Source organism: Urocitellus parryii, chromosome 10 (assembly GCF_045843805.1).
Source record: "Urocitellus parryii isolate mUroPar1 chromosome 10, mUroPar1.hap1, whole genome shotgun sequence".
In the NCBI taxonomy this organism is placed as follows: Eukaryota; Metazoa; Chordata; class Mammalia; order Rodentia; family Sciuridae; genus Urocitellus; species Urocitellus parryii.
Window position 1 is genome coordinate 72,381,110 of NC_135540.1, and position 26,794 is coordinate 72,407,903.

At 36.8% G+C, this 26,794-nt stretch overlaps 1 non-coding gene and 1 pseudogene across 1 annotated transcript; one reads left to right on the forward strand and one right to left on the reverse strand.

Moving 5' to 3' along the window:
• The first annotated feature begins 6,655 nt into the window (after window positions 1-6,655).
• LOC113175375 (U6 spliceosomal RNA) lies at window positions 6,656-6,762 on the forward strand. Its single transcript, XR_003299955.1, has one exon. It is a non-coding gene; the product is annotated as a U6 spliceosomal RNA (small nuclear RNA).
• Window positions 6,763-11,283: 4,521 nt separating this feature from the next.
• Window positions 11,284-12,953, reverse strand: LOC113175365 (arylsulfatase G pseudogene; annotated as a pseudogene).
• Between the last annotated feature and the right edge of the window lie 13,841 nt (window positions 12,954-26,794).

The window sequence follows — 26,794 nt, forward strand, 5'->3', positions numbered from 1 at the left end:
TTCTTATTAAGACCTTAAAATAGGAATCACCATCTCCATTTTACTAAAGTGGAAATTGAGGCTTAAAGAAGTTAAAATGAATTTTCATTCTAATAAAGGTTATAATACGGAATGAAGATATAGCTCAGTTGGTAGAGTGCTTGCCTCACATGCACCAGGCCCTGGGCTCAATCTCCAGCACCACAAAAACCAAACAAAACAAAAGATGTATGAGTAATTATGTGAAAAATTTCTAAATTTTGTGGGGTTTTTTTGCATAATTTACTAATATAATAAAAATTAGTAATAAAATATTTTAAATGACAAGATTGACAATCTTTAGTCCATTTTGGCTGCCAAAAGTTTCAATAAAATTTTCCAAACCAGAAGTCAGTGAAGATTAAAAGAAAGGTGCTAGAATCAAAAAGACACAGGAAAAGGTAATATACTCTAAAGAATTACAGAACTATGGAAATTAACTATTACAATTAACATGTAGGAAACATGTTTTATAGAGTTATTTGGTAAATTGTGTGGTAGATAAAATAAGTACAAAGCTATTGTAAATCGATTCTGGTATTGTATTTTACTACAATTAATGCAAGATTACAATTAGATGCTATTAGTAAGAGTTGTCCAACTAAAAAAAGGAAAATGTAAGTTACTGAGGGTAACCAAGCTATTTTTCTGGGTTCCATTTGGAATACTTTATACCTTTCCCATGTTTTGAAAGTTAAAACAAGAAGCAAGACCTCCATTCTCACACAAATTTGCAGCAAATATATTTTCCAAGCAGCACAGTTCTAGCAGTGTTTTCAAACCTCAATGAAAGTATAAAGGAAAATTTCATATTTCAAAATTTATTTAATATGCAAAACCAATTTACCTAATTAATGTGATTGAGGAGTTTTCATCCAAACCCCAATAGCAATGATTAATTTGCAATGGAATATCTTGCCCAAAGGCAAATATCTAAAAAAGAATCTAATTGAATTCTATAATCACCTTCTAAGTGATAAATATATTCAAATAAAATCACAGGCTCATGGACTGATAGTAGTACTTGGAAAGTCTTATTTGTGCAAAAATATTTTCACAGGTATATGTAAAAATCTCATTTCATTAAAATGTATCTTTGCAATCAATTTTGATGATAAAGAACACTAACTTTGAATATTTTATAATATTTAAGGGAAAGATGTGTAATTTATATTTTTGAAAAATATCCCAATTTAATTGTCATTGATTTGGTGATTAATAGACAAGTTATTGAAAATGAAATCTATGTTCTTTAAAGTGTTTAATCCATTAATAAAAGATGTAATTACTAATACATTGGGTTTATAACTATCCTTGTTCTGTTTTTGGTTTGTCCTAATTGTTGCACCTTTCTGTCTATCTCTTGGGGTCTCTTGGATATATCTAGTAATTTTTATGAACCAGTTTTTTCTCATTTGTAAGTTTGTTGGTTATATATATATATATTAAGTTTTTGGTAGTGTTAAGGAGTGAACTCAGCACCTTGTGTATGTTAAGCAAGAACGCCACCAATGAGCTATACTATCCCAGCCCTGTATTTTTTAAGTGGTCACATGTTTAAAACATATCTCCCCATTACAATTTGCTACTTTTGTTCCTTCCTAGACAACATTAGAACCTTAGAACACTTTGCATTCATTTATTCCTTGTTTATTTTTTGTATTATTATCCCATACATTTCAATTTTATACATATTTTGAATCTCACAAGATATGTTGTTATTGTTGTTATTTATGGTCAATATTAATTTTTATACATTTGCATGTTTTATCCTTTTCATTCTTTCATTAATCCCTGCATTTCTATGTGTCCATCTGGGTTAATAGTTCTTACTAAAGAACCCCTCCTTTTTAGAGTAGATCCAATGGTGACAAGTTGTGTCACTTGTTGTGCTTTTGGAATGTATATATTTCATTTTCAGTTTGTAAGACTACTTTCATTCCATATAAAATGTGAAGTTAGCAGTTATTTTCTTTCAGTTTTTTGAAGATGACATTTTATTGTTTCTGTACTCTATCAATCATTTGTTAATCTTACTGTTGCTTATTTGAGAGTAATTTATTTTTTATACACTCGCTGGTTTTTAAGATTGTATCTTGTGTTTAATTTTCATGGTTTTACTGTGATGTTCCTGATAAGATTTTATTTTTATTCACTCTAACTTGGGGTTTATAGATTTCTTTTCTGTTTTTTTTTTTAATTAACACATAAACCACTGAGCCACATTCCAGCTCTACCTGTATTATATTTAGAGACAGGGTCTCACTGAGTTGCTTAGTGCCTCGCTTTTTGCTGAGACTGGCTTTGAACTCGTGATCCTCCTGCCTCAGCCTCCTGAGGCACTGGGATTACAGGCGTGTGCCACCATGCTCCGCTGATCTTTATTTCATTTAACCAATATTCTCTTTAGCTGTGTCTATTTTGTTAAGCTCATCTATTGAGATTCTAATTTTAATTGTTTAATTTTTAGTCCCCCAGTTTCCATTTTGTTTTTTAACAAATTCTTGTCCTCTGAAATTTTTTTATATTTTATTGAATATATTAATAATATTAATAATAGTTGGCTTAAGTCCATATCCAGTAATGGCACTATCTGGATCACATTAATTTTTCTCTTGGTCCTCTTTCTTGGCATGACTGGTAAATTTGTTTAGATATTACATTGCTTAGAAAAAATTGTAGGAGCTCTAAATGCTGTTATATTCCCCCAGAAAGGAAGCCAATGAAGTAGTCAAATTGCCCAAGTGACGAGCGAGCATTATTCTGGAGGTAATTGTTATAAAGTACTTCATTTCTATGCTAAACCGCCATTTTTTTTGAGAAGCGCTTTAGTGTCTGATTTCAAAAATCTTAAATAATGTAAAATTCTGCTCTGCTCTTCTTTTCTTTCAGTGCACACACGAACTCCCCTTTCCAAACTCTCTTTAGAGAAGTGTTCATGTGTAGAACGTGCTCTGAAAGGTAGACACTCAGATTCTCCAGGGTTCAGGGGCTGATTCACCTGGTTTTCTGGAGTGTTGATACTGATAACTCAGAGCTGAGTCTCTGAAGGCATTCCTGAAGGAAGTCACCGCACCTCAAATTACCCTCACTACCCAAGGCAGCCCACTTCTAAAGGTTGGTCAACAAAGAGTAGGAGTCCAAAAACTTAAATGCCTTGCCTTTTTCCAAGTTGTGAGCCTCAAGGACCATGGCTGCTTCAGGGCTCTCCATGGAATTGGAAACTGGGTCAGGTTCAACTTCTCTTTCCCACCCTCCTGCACTTGCAGGTATTGCTCCTGAAAGTGTTCCTTACATAACCCCCAGTGTAAGTCTCCTTTGGGGTTGGGGGGCAGTCTGGGTGGTCCTGAAAGTTTTCTTTAATTATTGCCATGAATCATACACGTCCCTGGTCTTTACGTGTCTTTATTTGGAACTCAGAACTTCTTCAAGATTTCCTTCAGAGCAAATGTTATTGTTTCCTTTCTGTTCTCTATTCAGATTGATCCTCCATGACTTTAGTCCTCTAGGAGTTCCTTAGAATTTCTGATCCACTGATGACATGTTTTTCATAGCACTGTTATTACTCACTCTCTCTCTCTCTCTCTCTTTTAAATTGCTTACATTTCAGAGAAATTTTGGAAAGAAATAAGGAAGTCAAATGTGTTCAGTCTACCATGAGAGATAAATGTCAGCAGGCTACCATTTTGGACATAATCTCCCTGTTCTGTGAATTTTTTTCCTCTAAACTTTGGGATTTTGTAGCAAAACTAAGAGGCCCAAAGGAATTTCAGGCAAAGGCCTCACTGTAATTTTTTAAGGTATCATTTTTTTTTCATTTCACTTGACTAATATTTTGAACTGTTTTATGGAAAATTAACAATAAAATAGTTTGTATACTTAGCTGTACTTTTTTCTTCTTTTAGAGTGTCAAAGTAAATATAATACAATGATTTCTGGTAAAAATAGCTATTAATAAGTTGGATGAGAAACTATTCTGTACACATTCATATTTTTGTATGTGATTTTTTTACAGAGGATTTTGGGGCTTGTATAAATAATGTCATTTATTGTACTATTTTAGTTAGCCTTTCCACTGCTGTAACCAAAAGACTTGACAAAAACAATTTTATTTATTTATTTATTTATTTATTTATTTATTTTTGGTTGTTCCCCAACTATGTTTAATCAATGTTCTTGCAGAAACCCCTGCCCCAAACAAACAGCTCTGTTTCTTTTAACTTAAGTGATACAAACCTCTAGACATACAAGTTCCCTTTTCTTTCTGCTCACCCAAATCTCAATTTTTATTATTTTTATTTTTTATTTAAATTTTTAAAAAAATTTGTTTTAATTAGTTACACATGACAATACATTGATCTTGACATATCATACATTTGAATCAGATGGGGTATAATTTCTCATTTTTCTGAGTGTACAGGTTGCAGAATCACATTGGTCATACAGTCACATATATACATACAGCAATACTAGTGTCTATTTTATTCTGCTGTTCTTCCTATTCCCCCTTCCCCTCCTCCCATCACTTCTCTCTACCCAATGTAATGTGACACACTTTTTTTTTCTTTTTCCTTACTTTGTCATACATGTATTCTGTATAACGATGAGGGTTTCCTTCCATCTTCTGTGCAATTCCCCTTCTCCCTCCTTTTCCCTCCCACCTCTCTTCCCTATCTAGAGGTAATCTTCTTCTCATGCTCTTCCTCCCTACCCCATTTTGAGTCACCCCCCTATATCAGGGAAGACATTCAGCATTTGTTTTTCTGGGATTGGCTAACTTCACTTAGTATTATCTTCTCTAACTCCATCCATTTCCCTGCAAATGCCAAGATCTTGTTATTTTTTAGTGCTGAGTAATATTCCATTGTGTATATATGCCACATATTTTTTTATCCACTCATCCATTGAAGGGCATCTAGGTTGGTTCCACAGTCTAGCTATTGTGAATTGTGCTGCTATAAACATTGATGTGGCTGTGTCCCTGTAGTATGCTATTTTTAGGTCTTTTGGGTGTAGACTGAGAAGAGGAATAGCTGGGTCAAATGGTGGTTCCATTCCCAGATTTCCAAGGAACACAGAAACAATTTTAGTGGAGGAAAAGTTTATTTGGTGCTCGTGGTTTCAGAGGTCTCAGTCTATAGACAGTCAACTCTATTACTCTAGGTCCGAGGTGAGGCAGAAGATCAAGGCAGAAGGGTGTGCGTTATCCCCTTCTGCCTTGAAGAAAGCAGATCAGAGAATGACAATCAGCAAAAAGAGAGATGTCTCTTGCTCATATATATATATACCCCCAAAGGCAAACTTCCTATACTAACCTCCTCCAGTTACATTCTACCTGCCTCCAGTTAATCACCCAGTTGGATTAATGCACTGATTGGGTTAAGGATCTCATAACCCAATCATTTCACTTCTAAACTTCTTTGCATTGTCTCACACTTGAGCTTTTATGGAGACACCTCATATCTAAATCATAACATTCATAATTATTCTTAATAAGTGGAAGGACTTAAAATAAGCCTTTTATCAGGAAACAAACTCCAATGGTGCTGCTAAGGGTTTAAGAGTTTGAAAAATAATTTGTTAATCAAACTTGAGAACTTAAAAATGTCATAATTTCTGATGCAGCAATTTCATTTCTAGTATCTTTATTGAAGAAATCATCCAAAATTATTCAATTATGTAAATATGAAAGACTTGGAAGTAACAATGAAATGTTTTTAGAAATCAAACCTTCAACAAAAGGAATAAAATATTATGATATGTAGATATGGAATTACATTATGTAGTAACACAAGATAGGCTTTAAAATAATTTTTAATAATGTAAAGAAGTACTAGAGATATTTTAATACGTTATATGATTATGCTGAGGTATAGCACAGAAGGGAAACAGGATTCAGAAAGGTTCAGAGTGTATTTCCACTACATCTGTTAACTAAAAGATTAGAGCATACATTAGAATCAAGTGGGTTATGAACTCCCATTTTTACCCCAAATACAGATTGCAGAATCACATCGGTTACACATCCACATTTTTACATACTGCCATATTAGTGACTGTTGTATTCTGCTACCTTTCCTATCCTCTACTATCCCCCCTCCCCTCCCCTCCCATCTTCTCTCTCTACCCCATCTACTGTAATTCATTTCCCTCCATGTTTGTTATCCCATTCTCCTCACAATCTCGTAATTTTATATAACAATGAGGGTCTCCCTCCATTTCCATGCAATTTCCCTTTTTTTCTCCCTTTCTCTCCCACCTCATGTCTCTGTTTAATGTTAATCTTTTCTTCCTGCTCTTCCTCCCTGCTCTGTTCTTAGTTGCTCTCATTATATCAAAGAAGACATTTGGTATTTGTTTTTTAGGTATTGGCTAGCTTCAGTAAGCATAATCTGCTCTAGTGCCATCCATTTCCCTGCAAATTCCGTGATTTTGTCATTCTTTAGTGCTGCGTAATACTCCATGGTGTATAAATGCTACTTGATTCTAATGTATGAAATATGATATGTCAAGAGCTTTGTAATGTTGTGAACAACCAATAAAAAAATAAAGTCTTTATGATACAACTGGATTTTAGTTGTAGATGGGCAAAAAAAAGAAAAAGAATATTTATGAAAATCATATAAAAATAAGTATAGCACTCATTTTGGCAGCACATATATTAAAGTTGGAGTGATACAGAGAAAATTATCATGGCCCTTGTGCAAAGATGACAAGCAAATTCATGAAGCATTCCATAAAAAAGGAGTATTATGTACATTTAATTGATTTTAAAAATATATTTAAATTTTGGATACTTTGAATATCAAAAAAAAAAAAAAGATTAGAGCAGCACAGACCAAAGTCTTAACGTAGGTTAGTGGATAATAAATTTAAGAATAATTTAAACTTTCTTCCTTGCACTTTACTGTGGTTTCCATTCTTCCTTCTAAAATTAACAAGCATTTGTACAGTCAAAAGAAAATCAAGTTACTTTAAAAATGTTACATTGAGGGCATAATATCAAGTTTCAATTGTATAATAATTCTGTAGAAAAAATGAATTCCTGGGATGTAACTTGAAATATGGATAAACCTAGCATTGTCTGCAAGTGAATAATTATCTTTCAAAGATTTTTCTCCTAGGCATTAATGGTGTCAGCAGGACATTTATGTAGAGCTACATAATGTAGAGCTACATGACAGCACCTAAGTCATGACTGAATGTAGTGGATCCATCTAATGGTAGTTAATGTATTTGTTGTAGAATATAATAACATTATTAACAAGTTTGATGAGAGACTGTTCTCAAAAGATGAACATGATGCAAAAGATGATGCAAACAACAATGGCTTCCTGTAAAAGACCAAGAATCTGACTTCTCTGGCCAGGAGATTCTAATTACTTATATTTGTCAGTCACTGGGGTCTCCTTAGATTGGGTCAAGATTTTACTCAAGCGGGGAACCTTAGATTTGTATGGATGAACAATTACTTTTAAGAAATTCATAAAATGTGAAAGAGATGATCACTGACCAATGCCAACCTTTAATGTAAAAGAAAATCCCAAAGGAATGTTTAATTTCCAGGAGGACATAATCATAGTGGGTTCAACTGGATGTAAAATAAAACCCCAAATGACCATTTAAATTGAATCTTTGAGATTAATATCATCTAGCTAGATACCCAAGCACATTTGACAAATATATGTATTTAGATTTTGCATCATGGATATGTAAAAGTTTATCTGATGAAAATTGGCTCAGAGGTTCAGTTATTTCTATGTCACTTCTGGATTGTAATATTTAGAAATATGTCACCAGCAAAGAAGAGAGCTTTCTGAATTATTTTTTCCTCTGATTGTCACATTGACATTAAAAGATAGTCAAATTCTCTTCATTTTTATGTTAAATGTCAGTAAGGATATGAACTGTTAATATTTTAAATATACTTTATATAAACCTAAAATTTCTCTAAGAGTTTAAAGTTTGTTTACCCTTACAAAATGGTTGGCTTGTCATTGCTAATATCGCTGCTGTCCCTCAAAAAGGTAAAATCAATGGTAGATTTACCCACAGCTATGCTAACCCCAGCCCTTGACCACTAACAGAGGCCCTCTTAGCCTTACTCTTAACTTTTGGCTTAGTTATGTGTTTTCATTTTAATTCTAATGTCTTCCTAACACTAGGTCTATTAACAAAGATTCTAACAACATACCAGTGATAATGAGATATTGTACACTGAAGGAACATTTCAAGGTCATCATACAGCAATTGTCCAAAAAGGACAGCAATATGGCTTAATTTTATCTACTGTCTCAGAGCTATTTTTCTTCACCAGCTTCTTCTGAGCATTCTATCATTCAAGCCTAACCCCCACTCCAGAGTTAGGTAACTGCTGACCTCCTGTAGGCATAAACCCACTTAACCCTTTAGAAGTTCCACTCTTTAATACCTCTGTCCTTCTAGCCTCAGGAATAACAATTACCTGAGTTCATCATAGTCTAATAGAAGGAAATCTTAAACATACAGTCCAATCACTATCTATTAAAATTGCATTAGAATTATATTTCACCCTATTACAAGCTTCACAATACTTGGACACATCATTTCCCATTTCAAATGGCATTTACGGTTGAACATTCTTTATTGCCACAGGATTTCATAGACTTCATGTCATCATTGGGTCCACTTTCCTTTTAGTATGCCTAATACGTCAACTAAACTACCACATTACATCTGATCATCACTTCACATCTTATCATCACTTCAGATTTGAAGCTGCTGGTATATTTAACAGCATGAGCAAAGTGAAGACACCAAAATATTTTTTTTTTCTGAAAGGATATACTATTTCAAACTTAAAAAAATGCATGGAAATATATATCATGGAAAAAATCAGTTTGTTGAGCTGTTTTATAATTATTTATTATAAAATAAAAATAATTAAAAATAAAGGTTTAAATTTTAAAATTTCATAAGGGACACCTTAATCTGTTCAATGAATCTATTGCAGACTTCTTTACTTTGGTTACCATGAAACACAGAGTTAACCTGAGTAATTTCTCTTAATCTGTGTTATAGAAAGTTTTGCAATTTCTTGTATGATATCAGAATTATGATGTATGTTTTTTTCAGAGAGTATCCTGGGAATTCACATGTGATGATGGAGCAATTCAGAGACTAGACTAATGGAATATATGTGGAATGCAGAACAAAGTTCTTGTGAAAAAGAGATTTGGGAATCCTTACACATAAGTAATTTTTTAGAAAAGGAGAAGGAAATGAACATTTGTTGAATGTTTGCTATAAGCCAGATATTGCCAATGGATTGTCAAAGCTGGTTGCTTTTCTTCCTTTTTCTTACAGAAGCACATTTCCCAGCTTCCCTCACCCTCAGGTGTTGCTAAGTGATTGAACTATAACTGTGGGAAACAGAAGAGAAGTGACACACATCACATATCATTCTAGCCCTCCCCCAAACAAAGTCTCCCCTAGCATGATCCTGTCTCATTTTCCCATCTGATAGTTTGAATGCTTAAGGCTGGTGTAAGATGGAATCATATGTTGAAGACATCAGAGCTCCATCCTTCTGACTATAGGGTAGTTTGCCTACCTGGACTATAGGATGACACAGCTCCCAATCTTACCGCCAGGAAGAAAAACCTAGATTGGATTTTTATTTATTAAGCCACCACCATTAGGGTTTTATCTAATCACAGTTTAATATTCTGCACTGATTCTCCTTACTGTGGACTCAACCACAGAACTTCTGACTTAAAAAATGTTTTTTTAAAATTTAAATCATCTCAGTAATTATAGAAAATGAATTAGGATTCTGTGTTAGTTGGCTTTTCTTTGTTGTGACACACACACACACAAAAAGCTGATAAGAAAAACTTAGAGAAGGAAAAGTTTATTTTGGCTCATGGTTTCAGAGAATCAGCCCATGGTTGGCTGATTTCATAGCTCTGGACCCAAGGTGAGGAAGAATATTGTGGCAGAAAAGCATGGTGGAGGAAAGCTGCTTAGTTCACAATAACCAGGAAGGTGGGTAGGAGGGAGAGGGAGAAAGAGGGGGAGTAGGTAGACAGAGAGAGCATGTGCACATGCAGGGTGCCAGGGAAAAAATATAAACCCCAAAGGCACACCTCCAGTGACCAACTTCCTTCAGCCATACCCTATCTTCATATAATTGATCTAGTCATATGGATTAATTAACCAAATAGGATACACTTCTCATAATTGAACATTTCACCTCTGAACATTCTTGCATTGTCTCACACATGAACTTCTCATTCCAAATAAATAAATTATGATGCGTATCAAGAACGTTGAAAAAGAACAAACTAATTCACAAACCAGAATGAGGAAACAATTAAGATCAGAAGTAGCTGAAATTGAGAATAAAAAAATACGAAGGATCAATAAAACAAAGAGTTGTGTTTTTTTTTTTTTTGAGTTTTCTTAAACTTTATTTCTTGGGAGCTGCAGGGTTCAGGAAGAAGTCTTGACACTACACTCACTTGACCTTTAAAAGGGGGAAAGGAGGAAGGGGTCACGGGCTTAGCCCTGGACTCTCGTGCTTCGAGACCTGGAAAGGGACCTGACTTCACCTGGTCCAGCTCCCCCGCTGCTCCCGGCATCCCCTGGGAGCTGGCCAGAAGTGTGAGCGCTTGGGCGCCTCCACACCTTCGGAGCCAGAGACTGCAGTTTTACAGCATCCCAGGTGATTTGTATGCCTATTACAGATGGAAGAGCTGGGGTGTAGCTCAGTGGAAGAGCACTTGCCCGGCATGCATGAGGCTCTGGGTTCAATTCCCCAGCAATATAAAAGAAAAATAAAGATGGGGACAGTCTGCACATACTGGTTGGTACCAGTCTATGCTAATGTGAAGAGGAAACTAAAGCACACCAAGTATCTGCTCTGTGTCAGGTGACACACGATGCATTTTCATAAACTGCTTTACTTAACCTTCGAAATCACCTTGCAAGTGAGGTTAACTGCCCAAGGTCAAAACCTGGGGCTGGAACCTGTGCCTGACTCTGAAGCCGGTGAGCATTCCATTGCACTACACTCACCATCCCAGAGCCAGCTCTGCTCAGGGGCATCCCTCAGCACAGCACGGAAAAGGGACAGTATGCAAAGATGAGTTGCCAAGAGGTGGTCCCCAGACAAAATTCCGAGACTTGTTTTTATAGCCTAGGTTGGTAAAGAGGGTAAAGAAGTTTGAAAGCGAACCTGCCCGTCTGATTTCCAGCCATCCCTCCAGTGGAAAAACTGGCCAGTTACGTGGTTTGGCAGTGGCAGGCGATTTGGTAGGGATTACAACAGGGAATTACTGAAGGATCCTGTGTGTAATCGGCTCTGGAGATGTTTTCATTGGCAATGTCTTGAAGGACGTCTGCGAGAACCTTCCTGACCTTGGGCAGCACGGCCTGGTACTCGGCACCCCCTCTCTGTAGAGGCTCCCCTTCTGCAGCGTCTTCTTGGAGATCGAAAATAAGAGGAGGATCTTGCTGCTGCTCAGGCCCGACACTTCCGTCACAAGCTCTGGCTCCACCGGTGATATAGAAGGCTTTGTACCTCTCCAGGCGGACAGTCTGCAGGGCTCCGTATCCTCCAGCTGCGCCGCTGTTGGGGTGGAACAGCACCCTGTGCCCCGTCTGCGACCTGCCCAGGAACACCTCGGAGGCATCCAGTCCATCAAAGCGTCGATCTTGGGGCAAAGTGGCCTGCGCCAGGGCCACCACAGTGGGGAAAATGTCCAGCACACTTCACAAGGCAGTGCTGGTGACGTTGGCTGGGACTGTGCCGGGCCAGTAAGTCAGGGCCGGGACCGGTGCCCACCTTCCCAGGTGGTCTGCTTGGCTGGGCTTCCCCCTTGATGGATCTGCCACCATCCGGTGAAGGGACCCACGCTGCCTGCCAGTTCACACTTCTGAGCCCACGGGCCATTGTCTCCTATAAACCAGAGGAGCGTGTTTTCCTTCGCTGAGTGGTCGACTTTGTCCTTGATCTGACCCACCAGACTGTCCATCTCCCGGAGACCCGCCCGGTATGGGCTTTGGCCCCGTGGGTTTGCCCGTGGTCCAGCCACAGCTAGGGGCACATGCATGTGGGCCAGGCCCACGTAGAGCAGGAAGGGTCTTCCGCTGGCACTTGCCTGCTGGATGAACTGGGTCGCCTTCTCGGCGTACTTCCGCGCGAGGCCGCTCAGGTTCACGGGCTGTTCCACGATGTGCAGGTTCTCGTAGAGAGGAAGGGCGATGTCCGGGTAGCAGTCCCTTTCAAGGTTCCTCGAGGAGCCGTTGCCCTAGGGGCATGCTGGGCAAGGAGGGTGGTCGTAGCCCGGGGCATCAGTACAGCCCATATCATGGCTGTATGGAATCCCAAAGTAGTAGTCAAAACCGCGGAAGTTGGGGTGATAAGAGCCATGATGCCCAAGATGCCATTTGCCTATCATCGCGGTGACGTAGCCGGCCGCAGCACCTCCGCCAAGGTGGTCTCATTGAGCGGGAGGCCCCCGCAGAGGTGACCGCGAAGTTGTTCGTGACTCCATTGCGCAGGCCCAGGCGGCGGGTGAGCAGGGAGGCCCGGGAGGGCGAGCAGGTGGAGGCGGCTGCGTGGAAGTCCACAAACCTCATTCCTTCTGAAGCCATCTTATCAAGGTTGGCAGTGTCCTTAGTTTCTGCCCAGTTTGCTCCTAGGTCACCCCAGCCCATGTCATCGGCCAAAATGATCACAATATTTGGTTTCTGGCCCATCGCTTTCCCCCTGAAGCAAAAGTCCACGAAGGGATAAAGAAATCCAGAAAAACTCACTCCTACCAACAAAACCTTTAGGAAAAGCCAGCCCATGGTGACAAGGGGGAGATTCCTGTTGTCTGGAACGATGGAGGGCCACCAGTGGAGACTTTTCCGAGCGCTTCCTCTCTGCCCACTTTTAATGCAGCAGGTCCCTTAGGAGTAGAGTTTTCCAGAACCTACTGGTGGCAGTGGTGGTGGATGTGACGGCTGGGGGGATGCCGGTCCCCATCTGGAATCCTAATTCACAGGAGTCGGGACACTGGCAGCCCCCGACTTGGCTTGACTCACTAGGGGAGATGTTTCCCACGGAGCTTCATAAAGATGACTAGACGTGTCGGTGTTATGGGGGGCCCTTCTGTATTCAGGGATGTTAGAGCCGCAGCCCAAGCTTGGCATCTGTCTGGAACTCCATCTGGTGGCTGCAGGACAAATTCTCTCATCGGCAGAACACCTGGATGTTCTAGAAGCTGCAGTCAGCCCCCAGTGAGTTTCTGAGTTCCAGATGGTTGAGGTTTCTCTAAGGTTTCACATGTGGCTTGTATGATATTTCTGTTGGACGGTACTGCTCTAGATCTCAGAATCTAGAAAGTGACGAAGATGGAAACTTTTAAATGAAGCACATTGTAAATGAGCTACCCGACAGTTGGTTCCACTCACTGCTCAGCTGCCATCGCCATCCTGATTTTCCAAGGCCAAGCCCAGAGCGCAGCACGCGTGGGTGTAGCGCGGGCCTCCCCCGAGACAGGCCTGCACCGGAGGAGGTTACCCTGGGTCCCCGACGCCCGCTGGGGTAGGCCGGGCTGCGGACTCCACGCTTCGGGGCTGCGGACTCCATGCTTCGGATCCCGCTAGGGGAAGTCCCTGCGGGCGGAAACAGGTGGCGCGGCTGCTGGCAGCTGCAGGTCCCGCGCCTGCGAAGAGTTGTGTTTTTGAAAAGGTAAAAAAGATTGATATGCCCTTGGCCAAACAAATCAAAAGAAAAAGAGAGAGGGCCCAATTTAATAAAATTAGAGATGAAAAAAGAGAAATCACCAGAGACATCACAGAAAACCAGAGTATTATTAGGGACTATTTTGAAAACTTTTAGTCCAATGATTTGGAAAGCCTTGAGGAAATGGATACATTCCCAGACACATATCATCTGCCAATATTAATCAGGAGGACATAGAAAACCTACACAGATCAATAAATAGCAATGAGATAGATGGAGTTATAAAAAGCTTTCCAACAAAGAAAAGCCTGAACCATATGGATTCTCAGATGATTTCTATCAAAACCTTTAAAGAAGAACTAACTCCAATGTTCCTCAAATTATTTCATGAAAAAGGAAGTCTGGGACACTTTTAAATACATTCTAGGAAGCCATTATCACACTCATACCTACCAGATAAGAATCTATGAAGGAAAGGAAACGACAGACTAATATCCCTAATGAATTTAGATGCAAAAAAATACTTACTAAAATATTAGTAAATTGTGTTCAATAACATATTAAGAAGAATGTACACTATGAACAAGTTGGTTTTATCTCAGAGGGAATGCAAGGATGGTTTTATATATATTAATCAATAAATATGATTCTAACACATTAATAGAATTATTAACAAAATTCACTTAATCATCTCAATGGACACAGAGATGGACTTTGAAAAAAATTCAGCACTCACTCATGATAAAAATCACTGAAGAAACTAGGGACAGAAGGAACCTACCTCAAAATCATAAAGGCTGTATATGAAAAGCCCACGGTTTCTCTCATATGGTGAAGCTAGGAAAAGAAAGGTGGGGTGGTCTCATGAAAAGTAAAGGAGATCAGTAGAGCAGAGGAAAAGGGCCAGGGAGGGAGAAGAGAAGATGAAGGAGAAACATTGGGGAATGATTTGGCCAAATTATATTGTTATATTGTGTACATATGTAAATATGTAACAACTAATACTACTACTATGCACAACTATGATGTACCAATAAAAAGTGTTCAAAAAGAAAACAACAACAACAAAAACAATAACAAAACCTTAGACCAGTACCACCCAAGGTAGGCAGCAGATGTTTTCAAGGGAAAAAGACATTTAGTTTCCCTTTCTCATTTCAGACTTCTTTACTTAGTTTTACCTACAGAAAAATGCTGAAAATTATAACAAATCACCACATCATTTAAAACTTATTTCTCATTATTTGACTTTATTCCTAGGAGCCCTGTGTGTTATTGCAGTGGTCAAAATAGAAAACATTATTGTTACTATTTAAAGGTTAAAATACTATTGTCTCAGACCAATGTATCAACATGATAACCTAATTTAAGTTGAGGAATTTATATATTTGAATACAAACCCCTGCTAATTCCTTCTAACATTACTAAATAGTCACAGCTATTAACTTCACCTGTATAGAAGAAGCAACTAAATAACAGAAACACCATTTAGTATCTTTAAAATTTGGGAAAAAGTAAAAGGCATTCAAAAGAAATGCACAGTAGATTGTTATGTAGAAAATGAAAGTTATTGTTTTGCTTTAGTCATAAAATATCATTATACATTATGCTTTGGGGAAAAAGAACCTTTCATTTTTCTCAAGCTTTCACTAAAAACTGTATTGGTCTGAAAACTAAATGTACCATGTACAACAATTTTATTTTCTTTTCCTGTTCTGTTAAGAGTGAGAAACAGTTTTGTTAGTAATGAACTACTTTATCCACTTGGAGTTGATACCTTCACCAACTGGATAGATATATAAATGAAGGTTTCATAATGCATGACAGGTCTTTATATCATGATCAAGGTATTTGTATACTATTTCTGCTATGGTTTTTACAAAGAATAAATTATAGTTACGGACATACAGAGATTACTTCATAAGTGTTTAAAATGTCCTTTTCATTTATTGTAAAGTGAATGATAAGTGAGCTCAATAGTAAGCCCAGTTATAAATTAAATAAAATAGATAAGTAAATGGGAAAGTGAAATGATGAAAAGGTGGCAATGAAATAGTATTTGTTAGCAAGGATATGTTCTGAATCATTTTAATCTTTCTTTAAATTTTGGAACAAATGGATATTGTGTTAACCACACTCATCTTTCTTCAAGTACAAATTTTATTTAGAAAATGAATAAATTTTTCCCCTCTTACTAGTGTCACAGAAGAGTGTTATCAATTTCTGTATTTTGCTGTGTCTTTCTTATGATTAGGCATAGTAAGGTATCTAGTTTCTCCATTAAATCCATCTTTTTCTGCCACCATCTTTGTTCTCACCCTTGTTGCCCCAGCTCTTACTGGTATTGTACTTGTTCTCCAATGGCTCCCAAGCTGGATTATGGTTCCCTTATAATCTAATGCCTCATTTGATATGTTCTGATCTGTTCTTTGCTGATTTTTCTCAAATAATTTATTTTATTTTATTTTTTTGAGGATCTGCCCTGGTCTTGAATAGTATCTATTTCCAATTTTAAAACCTCCAAATCCATAGGAAAGTTCTCTCTCATGGTGGCCAACACTCCTTCCACCACAAAGACCAATTCTGGCCTCTCAAGGGTTGCGGCTTCTCACTGTTTGATACAGGAGAACCAACAGAAGCAACGACTCTGCCAGTTTACCTTAATAAAGCCTGAACTTGAATATGGAGCAGAGCCTTTGAGCTATTACAGGAAAACATAATTACAAGGAGGACTTGGCTCTGGTTTTGAATCAGCCTGAAATTGTAGACAAATTCCTTGACCCCCACCCTGGATGGAAAGCCACAAGACCAAGGGAGGACATCATCTCCTGATGCCAACTCATCAGATTTAAAGAAAATAGGAGTTCTGTTTTAAAATGTCTTCTAACTTTGTAGAATTAGATGAAATATCTCGACATTTTAATGGCCTCTCCAGTCTACTATGACATAGTTGTATTATCATGTTTTTCTGTGGAATGCTGAATCTGGTCTAAATGGACTATTGAATTCAATTTCATATTTCTATCAAGGAATTACTAAGTAAATTACTATGTAAGTTTTTAAACTTTACATATTTCTATATGAAAAGAAAATATACATTTTTCAAATGTATATTATTATTCTTCAAAGATTTTACCAGGTATCAGTTAAAAATGGCATTTCAACATTTTTGATGGTATTGATGTTGATAGTGATAAGGTTCCTATTATCCAGAGCTGTTGAATTACTTGCTGGATCTGATTTCTCTTATTTCTGATATTGGCCTATCATTTAACTAGTCATCACTTTATTCCACTAGACTTTACTACAAACTGTCTGAATTTTTTTTGCATTTTGAAAATTGAGAAAAAGCATGCCATTTCATCCTTTGCACAGAACATGACAATTCCCCAAGTCTACAAAGGCATAGCTAATCATAAAATAAAACTTCCTAAGGAATGTATTTTTAGGCATTTAGAACTTTTAAATATAAATAGTTGATATATTAATTTTTACAGTGGTTTAAGAATAAGAAAAGAACAGAATTTTGGTCCCTCTCTCAAATTCTGGCCTACTAAGAAGACCTTGTCTTTGACAATGAAAGTTAGATACTTCTACAAGAAATAAATCATTCACAGTCAGGCAACAAAATTATTTCTATATGTTCAGTACCATGACAGCAATACAGTTATCTCAGAACAGAGAAAAGTGACTAGAAAATACCAAAAAATACCCTAAAACTGGAAATTTTTAGAATAGAGGGTCCTTGTGAAAGACGAGATAGGAAAAAAATCACATGTGAGAAAATGAAACTTATATAGTGAGACTACTCTTCCAAAAGTAGAAACCTGCTTGGAATGACTAGCCCAGGGTATCCCTAAGAATTCACATTGGACACATTCAAACAGAAAATACCAATGCAATTCCCAATAAATGTTCACTAAGTGACCATCTGGTCTCGAATGTACAAGTAGTGTTGTAATCTTTATTGTTGATGCAATAGAATGAGCCATATCATATAAAATTGCAACAAGACCATAAGTAAAGACTGAGTGTGATTGTTTTTTTTTGTGGGATCATAAACTATTATTATTGTGGATCACTGCAGAAGGTCCGAGGTAGTGGGAAACACAAGTAATACCAAAAATATAACCCAGCTAGTAACTAAAAGACTATATTTGACAATTGTGGAATCTTTGAAATGATTATTTCTGAGAACAGATTTCTCAGTCCTTCACCAAAGAATGTGCTGATCTGTTAAAAACATTATGCATTTTAACAAAACACGAACACTCTTGGAACAACAGCTTATTCACAAGGTAACTGAATAATCAGATAATATCCTGACACTTTCAGGAAAATCCACAGAGTTAAAGAAAATTGTTACAAGAAGAATAGATCACAATTATCCTTCAGTTTGAAAAAGTTCTATGTGCGTGTTTAGCTGTGGCTGGGTAGAACAGAGTTGGAATCCATGTTTTCTGGAAGGTTGCCTAAGTGTACCAATAAACTTTACTATTTGTTGCTTGTGCTATGTCCTTGAATAAGTGGCAGTCTCCATTTTTCTCAATAAGAAGATTACCATAAAAGTTACTTGGTTAACTTGAATGTAGAAATTTGCAAGAATATACTTTTTTCTTATTTTTTGTTCAATGCTTAAGAATAATCATTAAGATTAATCATTGTTCACAACCTAAAATATACTAGTAGAAAGACAAATTATTTTCTATTACTAGGAAGAATATTGAAACAAAAGTTCAAGAAATCACACAATTTTACCAAAATTTAGCAATTTAGCAAAAGGCTAATGCAGATGATTTTTTAACACCCTCCTCTATCATTTCATATATTTTCCTTATTATTTTCCTTATTACCCAATCACACTATATGCTGCATATATTTGTGTTTATTGTATTTATAACAGACTGTCTCACCATCAAAATACATGGAGAACATTTCCATCACTATTATATTCCCAGAGCCAAGAGCAAAGCATGTTGGTAGACACTCAATAAGTATATATTGAATGAATAAATGAATGAGAATTAGATCATGAAATTATCTATTCTGGAAGCATTAAATCCTTAGCTTAATGGTTAGTGAAGAAATTTGATGAAAATATTGAAAGATTTGAGAATTACCACCTCTAATTATTGTCAAATAATGTTCCTAAGAAAAATAATTTCATATGACATACTTGTTAATGGCAAAATCACAGACAAATTTGACTAGCCTTTGGTCTTCAGAATTTGAGATATACAAACAACTACCAATCAAACCATTTACTAAAGAGTGAAAAACAGCAGATATTACCTCTTAGACCTGTACAGGATTTGAAAAAGATAAAGTAAAGGATAAGAATCCAGAGGTTTTGTTTAAGCTATTAAATTGTAAGATAGTGCTGAGGGCCATTGCCAAGTAGGAATGACGCAACAAAATTTCCTTGCCAGCGTACCCCATGTTAAATGGACTTGCCTTGGAATTTCGCTGTTGACATTGCATGTAAGGTGGCCTTGCTCAAGGACCAGGGCGGATCCGGGTTTAGAGCTGATCAGGTTTGAGGAAGTATCCCGCTCCTTGAGTTTAAGGCGTTCCAGTTTAAGACAAGTTTAGGGCGTTCCCTGTTTAAGACAATAGGGGTTTTAGGGAAGTTGGAGGTTGAAGATTATTGCTGCTGGGATTAGGGTGTTCCTGCTGCTTGTTTCCATTGAGTTCTCCTGAGATTCAAATGGGATTTGGAAAAAAGCCTCGTGGGGTAGGTGAATTGGGCGGGCAGATTTTGGATTTCCCCTGAACGTGTGTGGAGGCCGGTGTGAGTTCGGGAATAAAGAATTGCTCTTTGAATCTACAAAGCTGTGAGTGGCTCGTGATTCAGTGCCAAGCCAAGACATTGGCAAGATAGGAAGTCAGAAAGTGTTCTATAATATGTGAGAGAATTTGCAATTCAGATTCCTCTTCCTTGAAGACAAATTTTTAGAGAGAAACCTCTTAACACATTCATATGTATATTGCACATTATAAAATGGCATTTCTGTTTTCCGGAAGGTCCATTTATTCTAACATTTTTGTTAGGCTCATTTTAAATCAAATGAGAGTAATGCCTTTGCTGTGGACTGAAGGTTTGTTTCTCTTCAAAATTCATATGCTGAAACTCTCATCCTCAATGTGACAATATTCGAAAGTGAAATATTTGGGAAGCAACTAGGATTATTGAGTAAGTCATAAGGGTAAGACTTTTATGATGGGATTGATGACTTTGTAAAAACAGGAAGAGACACAAGTTCTATCTCCACCAAGTGCGGATCTGTAAACCAAAGGAGGAATCCTTACGAGACAATGACTTCCTAGGCACCTTGATTTCAGACATCCAACGTCCAGAACTCTGAGAAATAAAGGTTTGTTGTTTCAGTATTCTTCTATGGCAGCCCAACTGACTGAGGCATGCCTGAAGATAAATCTGGCAGGTAAGGGAGGCATAAAAATATTTTAAATAAGTCTTTAGTTTGTTGGCCACCAGTATAATACCTACCCTGAAGAAATTCTGAGAAGCGTAAAACAGTAGATTCATTATAATATCTTCAATTTACAAATATATTAGTCTATTATCCTTAGGAATATGTTCTAACACCCCAGTAGATATGTCAAACCGTGAACAATACAAGACCCTATATATACTATATTTTTCTTATATAAATGTATCTATGATAAAGTTTAATTTGTTAATTAGATGCTGTAAGAGAATAACAATAACTAATAATAAGACAATTATAACAATATAATATAGTAAGTTTTGTGAACATTCTGTCTTTCCTTCAAAATATCTTTTTTCTTAGAAGAATAATATTTCATTTAAAAAAATAAATAGTTTAATATTATTAAAACCTTCATTTTCATCTTTTTTGGTGCTAATTTTTGACCCTGAAGCACTATTTCCACTTATTTTTTAAAAGAATTCCATTTTTAAAAAATTATATACACTTATAACAGTGGTACACATTAATGGATTTCACTGTGGCATTTCCACACATTCATATTTTGTGCTTTGATTATATTCACTCTCCCTAATGCCACTCCCCTCTCTCACTCCTACCCCTGTTCTTTTTCCCCTTCCCTAATAGTATATCTTCTATTTTTAGGCCATCTTTTTTTGTTGTTATTGTTCATGCTTGTTTTGTTTCTTTGCATGTTTATTTCCACTTATTAAAGAAAACATATGATACTTATTTTTCTGTGTGTGGCTAATTACACTTAACATGATAACCTTCAATTCCATTCATTTTCCTGCAAATAACATAATTTATTTGTTTTGTTTTTCTTTGTTCTTTATAATTATACATGACAGTAGAATATATTTTGACATATTATACATACATGGAGTATAGCTTCCCATTCTTGAGATTGTACATGATGTAGAGTTATACTGGTCATATATTCGTATATGAACATAGGAAATTTATGTTCAATTCATTTTACTGTCTTTTCTATTCCCATTCCTCTTCCCTTCCCTTCATTCCCCTTTGTCTGATTCAATGAACTTCTATCCCTGTCCCCCATTGTATGTTAGCATCTGCATATCAGAGAGAACATTTGTCTTTGGGTTTTTGGGATTGGCTTATTTTATTTAGTATGATAGCCTCATCTTTCCTCCAGTTACCAGCAAATGCCACAATTTCATTTTTCCTTATGGCTGAGTAATATTCCATTATGTATACATATACCATATTTTCTTTATCCATTCATCTGTTGAAGGGCACCTAAGTTGGTTCCATAGCTTTGCTATTGTGAATTGAACTGCTAAAAACATTGATGTGGCTGTGAAATGACATGATTTCACTTTTATTTATGGATGAATAAAACTCTATTATGTATATAAATCATATATATGATATGTTGATGGGCATCTAGGCTGATTCCATATCTTGGCCATTATAAAGAGTGCCACTGTAAACATGGGCACACAGCCATCTCTTTTGTGTGCTGACTTAATTTCCTTCAGACATATAGATAGAAGAGAGATAGCTGGATCACATGGGAATTCTATTTCAGTTTTTAAAGGAACTTACATACTGTTTTTCATAGCGGCTGTACTAATTTATATTCCCAACAATAGTGTATAAGGGTTCCTTTTTATCTACCTCCCGACCAGATTTCTTTTGTTTCTGTTTGTTTGTTTTTATAATAGCCATTCTGACTGAGGTGAGATGGAATCTCAGTGAAGTATTCATGTCCTGGTGGTTAAAGATGTTGGGCATTTTTTTCATATATTTATTGTCATTTATACTTCGTCTCTTGAGAAGTATCTGTTCAGATCATTTGCCCATTTTTTAATTGGATTGCTTTTTCTTTTGTTGTTAATTTTTTTGAGTTCTTTTTATATTCTGGATATCAACCTGTCATATGAATACCCAGTAAATATTTTTCCCAACCTGTATGTTGTTTCTTTACTCTATTGATTGTTTCCTTTACTATGCACAAACTTTTTTATTTGGTGTAAATTTGTCCATTTTTTATTGTTTCCTGAATAACTGGGGTCCTATACAGGAAATTGTTGTCCATGCCAATAAATTAAAAGTTTTTCACTTGTGTTTTCCTCTAGTAGTTTCAGATCTTATATTAACTTCTTTGATCTGTTTTGTTAAACGACCTTACTAAGTGAAATAAGCCAATCCCTCCTTCTTGTGATAGGAGATAATGCAATACCTATATGATGAGATGAACTCAGATGAATGACAGGCATTGTGACTTGCATTAAGCCACTGATACTCTTTCATTACTCATTATTTGGGCATTATTTCAAGAATATTTATTGAGCACATGTCCTATATCAGACAGTGTGCTTAGTGGCTTTAGATTTAACAATAAATAAGATCTTGTCCTATCACAACACTCCATTTATCCAGAGGGCATCAATTAAGCAACCATCCCCTATAGAAAAGGATCAGTACGATCGTAGGGGTGCTATGGAAATATGTAGGAGAGTTATTCTACCTAGCTTTGGTTGGGGAAGGAATCAGGCAGGCTTTCTGCAGGAAAGGATTTTAGAACTGAGTCTTGAATGACAGTTCAGAGTTAGACAAATGTAGCATGTGCAAAGACTCTGAGGGGAAAGACATGGGGCGCAGGGGTGAATGACTGAGGTTACTGGGAAGAATGAATGGGGTGGTATTTTAGGAAGTTAACTTTTGCTACAGGGTAATAAACAGACTGGAGGGATGATAGTAAAGAGATTATCATATGTAATCCAGGTGAAGCAAAAGTGCATAGTAAGGTGTCATAGGAAGGGTAGAAGTTAGGTCTGAGGGGCATAGTATTGACAGGATTTGACAGCATTGCATTAAGGTGGGAGGTGGGAAGTCCAGTCAGGTGATAATAAAGATGACATCCATGTTTCTAGTTGAGCAATGGGACAAAGAACACAGGAGGAAAAGCAGTTGAAATTTTGAGGTAATTAGAACTTTCAAATGGAGATTTCCACGATAAGTCTGACAAACGACCCTGAAGCAAAGGAAAATCTGTATTAAAATAAAGATACGTAATTGAAGCCACGGAATGAAGGGCATCACCAAAGAGATGCAGAGCAAAAAGAAGAGATGGAGCTGCACACTCTGAAAATGCAGACATCCAAAAGGTGGGTAAAGGAAGAGAAGTACCGAAGGTGGGGGGCAACTGAAGAAGAGAAAGCAGGGAGCAAAGAGGAAAACCTGACAGTGCAGTTCTGTGGGTGTGGTAGAAACAGAGCTTTTGAAAGAACAGGAAATAGTGGCATTGACTGCTATTTAAAAAAAAACATATAAGAAACTACATAAAAAGTATTCATTCTAATTTGCCAACTGGGACTCATTGGTTAATAGGAAAGAAGTTATTATTAGTAACCTTTGAGAGTTGTGGAGGCAAAAGTCATCTTGCAGTAGGTAGAAAGTGAGTAGAGAGGTAAAGAAATTGAACCATCAGATATTGGCAACTTTCAAGAAATTTGGTGGGGAAGAGGAAGAGATATATGAATAGCTAGGTAGGAATACCTATGGGTAAGAGAGGATTTTTCTTTCTTTTATGGAAAAGTCTTGAAAATTAAAGATAATGAAAGAGAGCCAGTAGGGAGAAATTTATGATATACTTGGGGGAGAAAGCTATTTGGGAAAGCTGTAGATAGATCCAAGAGTTAACTTTCACTTACTCATACATAATCTTGAATAATAAAGATTTAGGAGAGATAATCTTGAATAATAAAGATTTTGGAGAGACAAATTCAGGAGTTTTCCCTTGGAGACAGGGGCCACATCAAAGAGAACAGTCTACCAATCCTTGAATCTACCATTGCAAATAGCATTTATGCCAACCTCAATTTTTTTTTTTAAGGAAGGGCAAGGAATCAATTGACACATCTCAATAATGTTCACCTGATGTCAAATTCTATGAGAACTTCCAATCTTATGTAAATACTCATAGATGTGGCTTCCCTAACTCCACATAAAACAATTTAAATAAAGGAAGTCCTTGCCCTCTAGACCATTACAATAAAAAACAGATGACATGGACACACACATTCACCACACCACTACCGCACAAGGACACAGTATCATAGTAAGAGAACATGATGATCTTAAGTAAGAATTTATATTAAATAGAAATTTGGTACTGTTATTTCTGGCATATGGAACACATGAAAGTTTTGCTGAGAAATTGGGTTGGATTAGGAAAAACATTATTTACCCTCACATAAACAGGGGAAGCCAGGGAAGAAAGAGGGGGCTAGATTTGTCTGCAGTGTACATTCTGAGGATAAAACCTGTCTCCTGTATGCTCCACCACTCAGGCTTCCAAGAGCTCAAGGAGCAACAGTCATTGACTAATTATATAAAGTCCTAGATCCAGAGAATTATTGATAAAGAAATTAAGCAAAGGTTGAACAGATAAGCCTAGTTAGAAGGAAGAATGCAGGCTGGGAACAACTAATAAAAAAAAAGAGATGTGAAACTAGGGTTGGAGTTGTGGCTCAGAGGGAAAGTGCTCACCTAGAAAGCATGGGGTACTGGGTTCGATCCTCAGCACCACATAAAAATAAAATAAAGATATTGTAACCACCTATAACTAAAAAGTATATTTTAAAAAGAGATGTGAAATCTTAGACTTTCCACAAAGGCTAGTGAGGGAGTATTGAAGAGTAATAGGATGACCCAGGGGCAGCTCAAAAAAATACAGGTTGTTCCCCTTTGGTTTGATAGAAAATGAACTGAAAGTGGAGGTTACCTGAGGATAGTAGAGGGTTAAGAAATAAATGTAATATTGGAATAGTCAAGATTTTAGCACTTTTATAAAGCAAAGGAAGAAAGTTCATCATTAATTCTAGAAAATTCAAATTTATTGATCTTTAAAGAGTTGCAAAGACACTTTACATGAAAAAAATGCTATGTTTTGGGGAAGGTGGTACTGGGGATTGAACTTGCAGGCCACTGAGCCACATCCTCAGCTCTATTGTATTTTATTTAGAGACAGGGTCTCATTGAGTTGCTTAGTGCCTCACTTTTGCTGAGAACTTGCAATCCTCCTGCCTTAGCTTCCTGAGCTGGTGGGATTACAGGCATGTGCCACTGAGCCAGCGGAAAAAAAATGTTTTAAAGTATTTATCTACTTTTTAATTCTTGGCTATTCCCAAGTCTTATTAAAAAGACTTGAAATATATTCTAGTGGGCAAGAAGGAGTATATGAGATTGGAAAGAGAAGTGATAGAATTCCTAGGCTGAAAGAGTTTTATTTAAAGTCAAAAGATAATAAGAAGGAGGCTGAAGGAATGAGAAAATATTTATAATCCATGTATCTCATAGAAGGTTCATTTTTACAATCTGTAAGAAACTCTTACAAATATAAATCAAAAGCAAAACAACCAGAAATACTAACAAAAATGAACTAAATTTTTGAATAGATATTTCCCAAAGAAAATACAAATAGCTAACAAGTATATCAAAAGATGCTCAATGTCACAAATTATCAGGAAAATACTAATTAAAGCCACAATTAAATAGTACCTCACACTTATTAGGAAAAACATAGAACAAAAACATGAAAGTTGGCAAAGATATAGAGATACTGGGATCCTTGAACATTGTTGTTGGGACTGTAAAATGTTGCAACCACTACAGAAAACAGCATGAAGCCTCCTAAAAAAATTAAAAATAGAACTGTGTGATCCAGCAATCCTACTTCTGGGTATTATCCAAAGGCATTGAAATCAGGATCCTGAGGAGATATTAGCATTCCCCATGTTCATTGCAGCACTGATCATAATAACAACATGTGGAAACAACCTAAATGCCCATGAATGAATGAATGGATAATGAAAAAGTAATATACAGTAGAATATTATTCAGCCTCAATAAAGGAAATTCTCTAATATGAGGCAATGTGGATGAAATTTTAGGATATTACTCTAAATGAAACAAGCCAGTAATAGAACAAATACAATGTGATTCTACTCACATGAAATTTCCCAAATAGTCACACTCATAGAAGCAGGGAATGGAATTGAGAGAGGGGATGGGGAGAAATGCAGGGCTGCTAATCAAATGGTATAGCTTTCATTTATGCAAAAAATGAATAAATTCTAGAGATCTGGTGTATAACAGTGCAGGTGTAGTTAAAAATACTGTGTGAGGCTTAAGGTAGATCTCATGCTATGTGTTCTTACCATAAAAAAATAGTTTTTTTTTTTTTTTAAAGAAAGCTGGTAAGAGACAGCATGAAGACTTAACCCCAACATTAGATCCAAAATCCTTGTGGACATAGAGTTGATATTGGAAGTAATAAAGGTGACCAGGATTAGAATATCACTACTGTAGCCTGAGAAGTAGTGTTCGGGATTTGAACACAGGTAAAACAACAGTAAAGAGGAAGAACACTGGACACTGAAGATGAGGTGATGCTAACAGGATTCGAGGACTGACAACATGCAGCAGGTAAGAAAGAGGGTACATCACAGTGAGTGTGGGGATTCCCCAGAAATGACTCAGCCACGGTGTAGCTGGCCATGGCCAAGAAGTGAGACGAGCCTGTGTTCATATGCCATCTCAACAAACCAGTTCACAA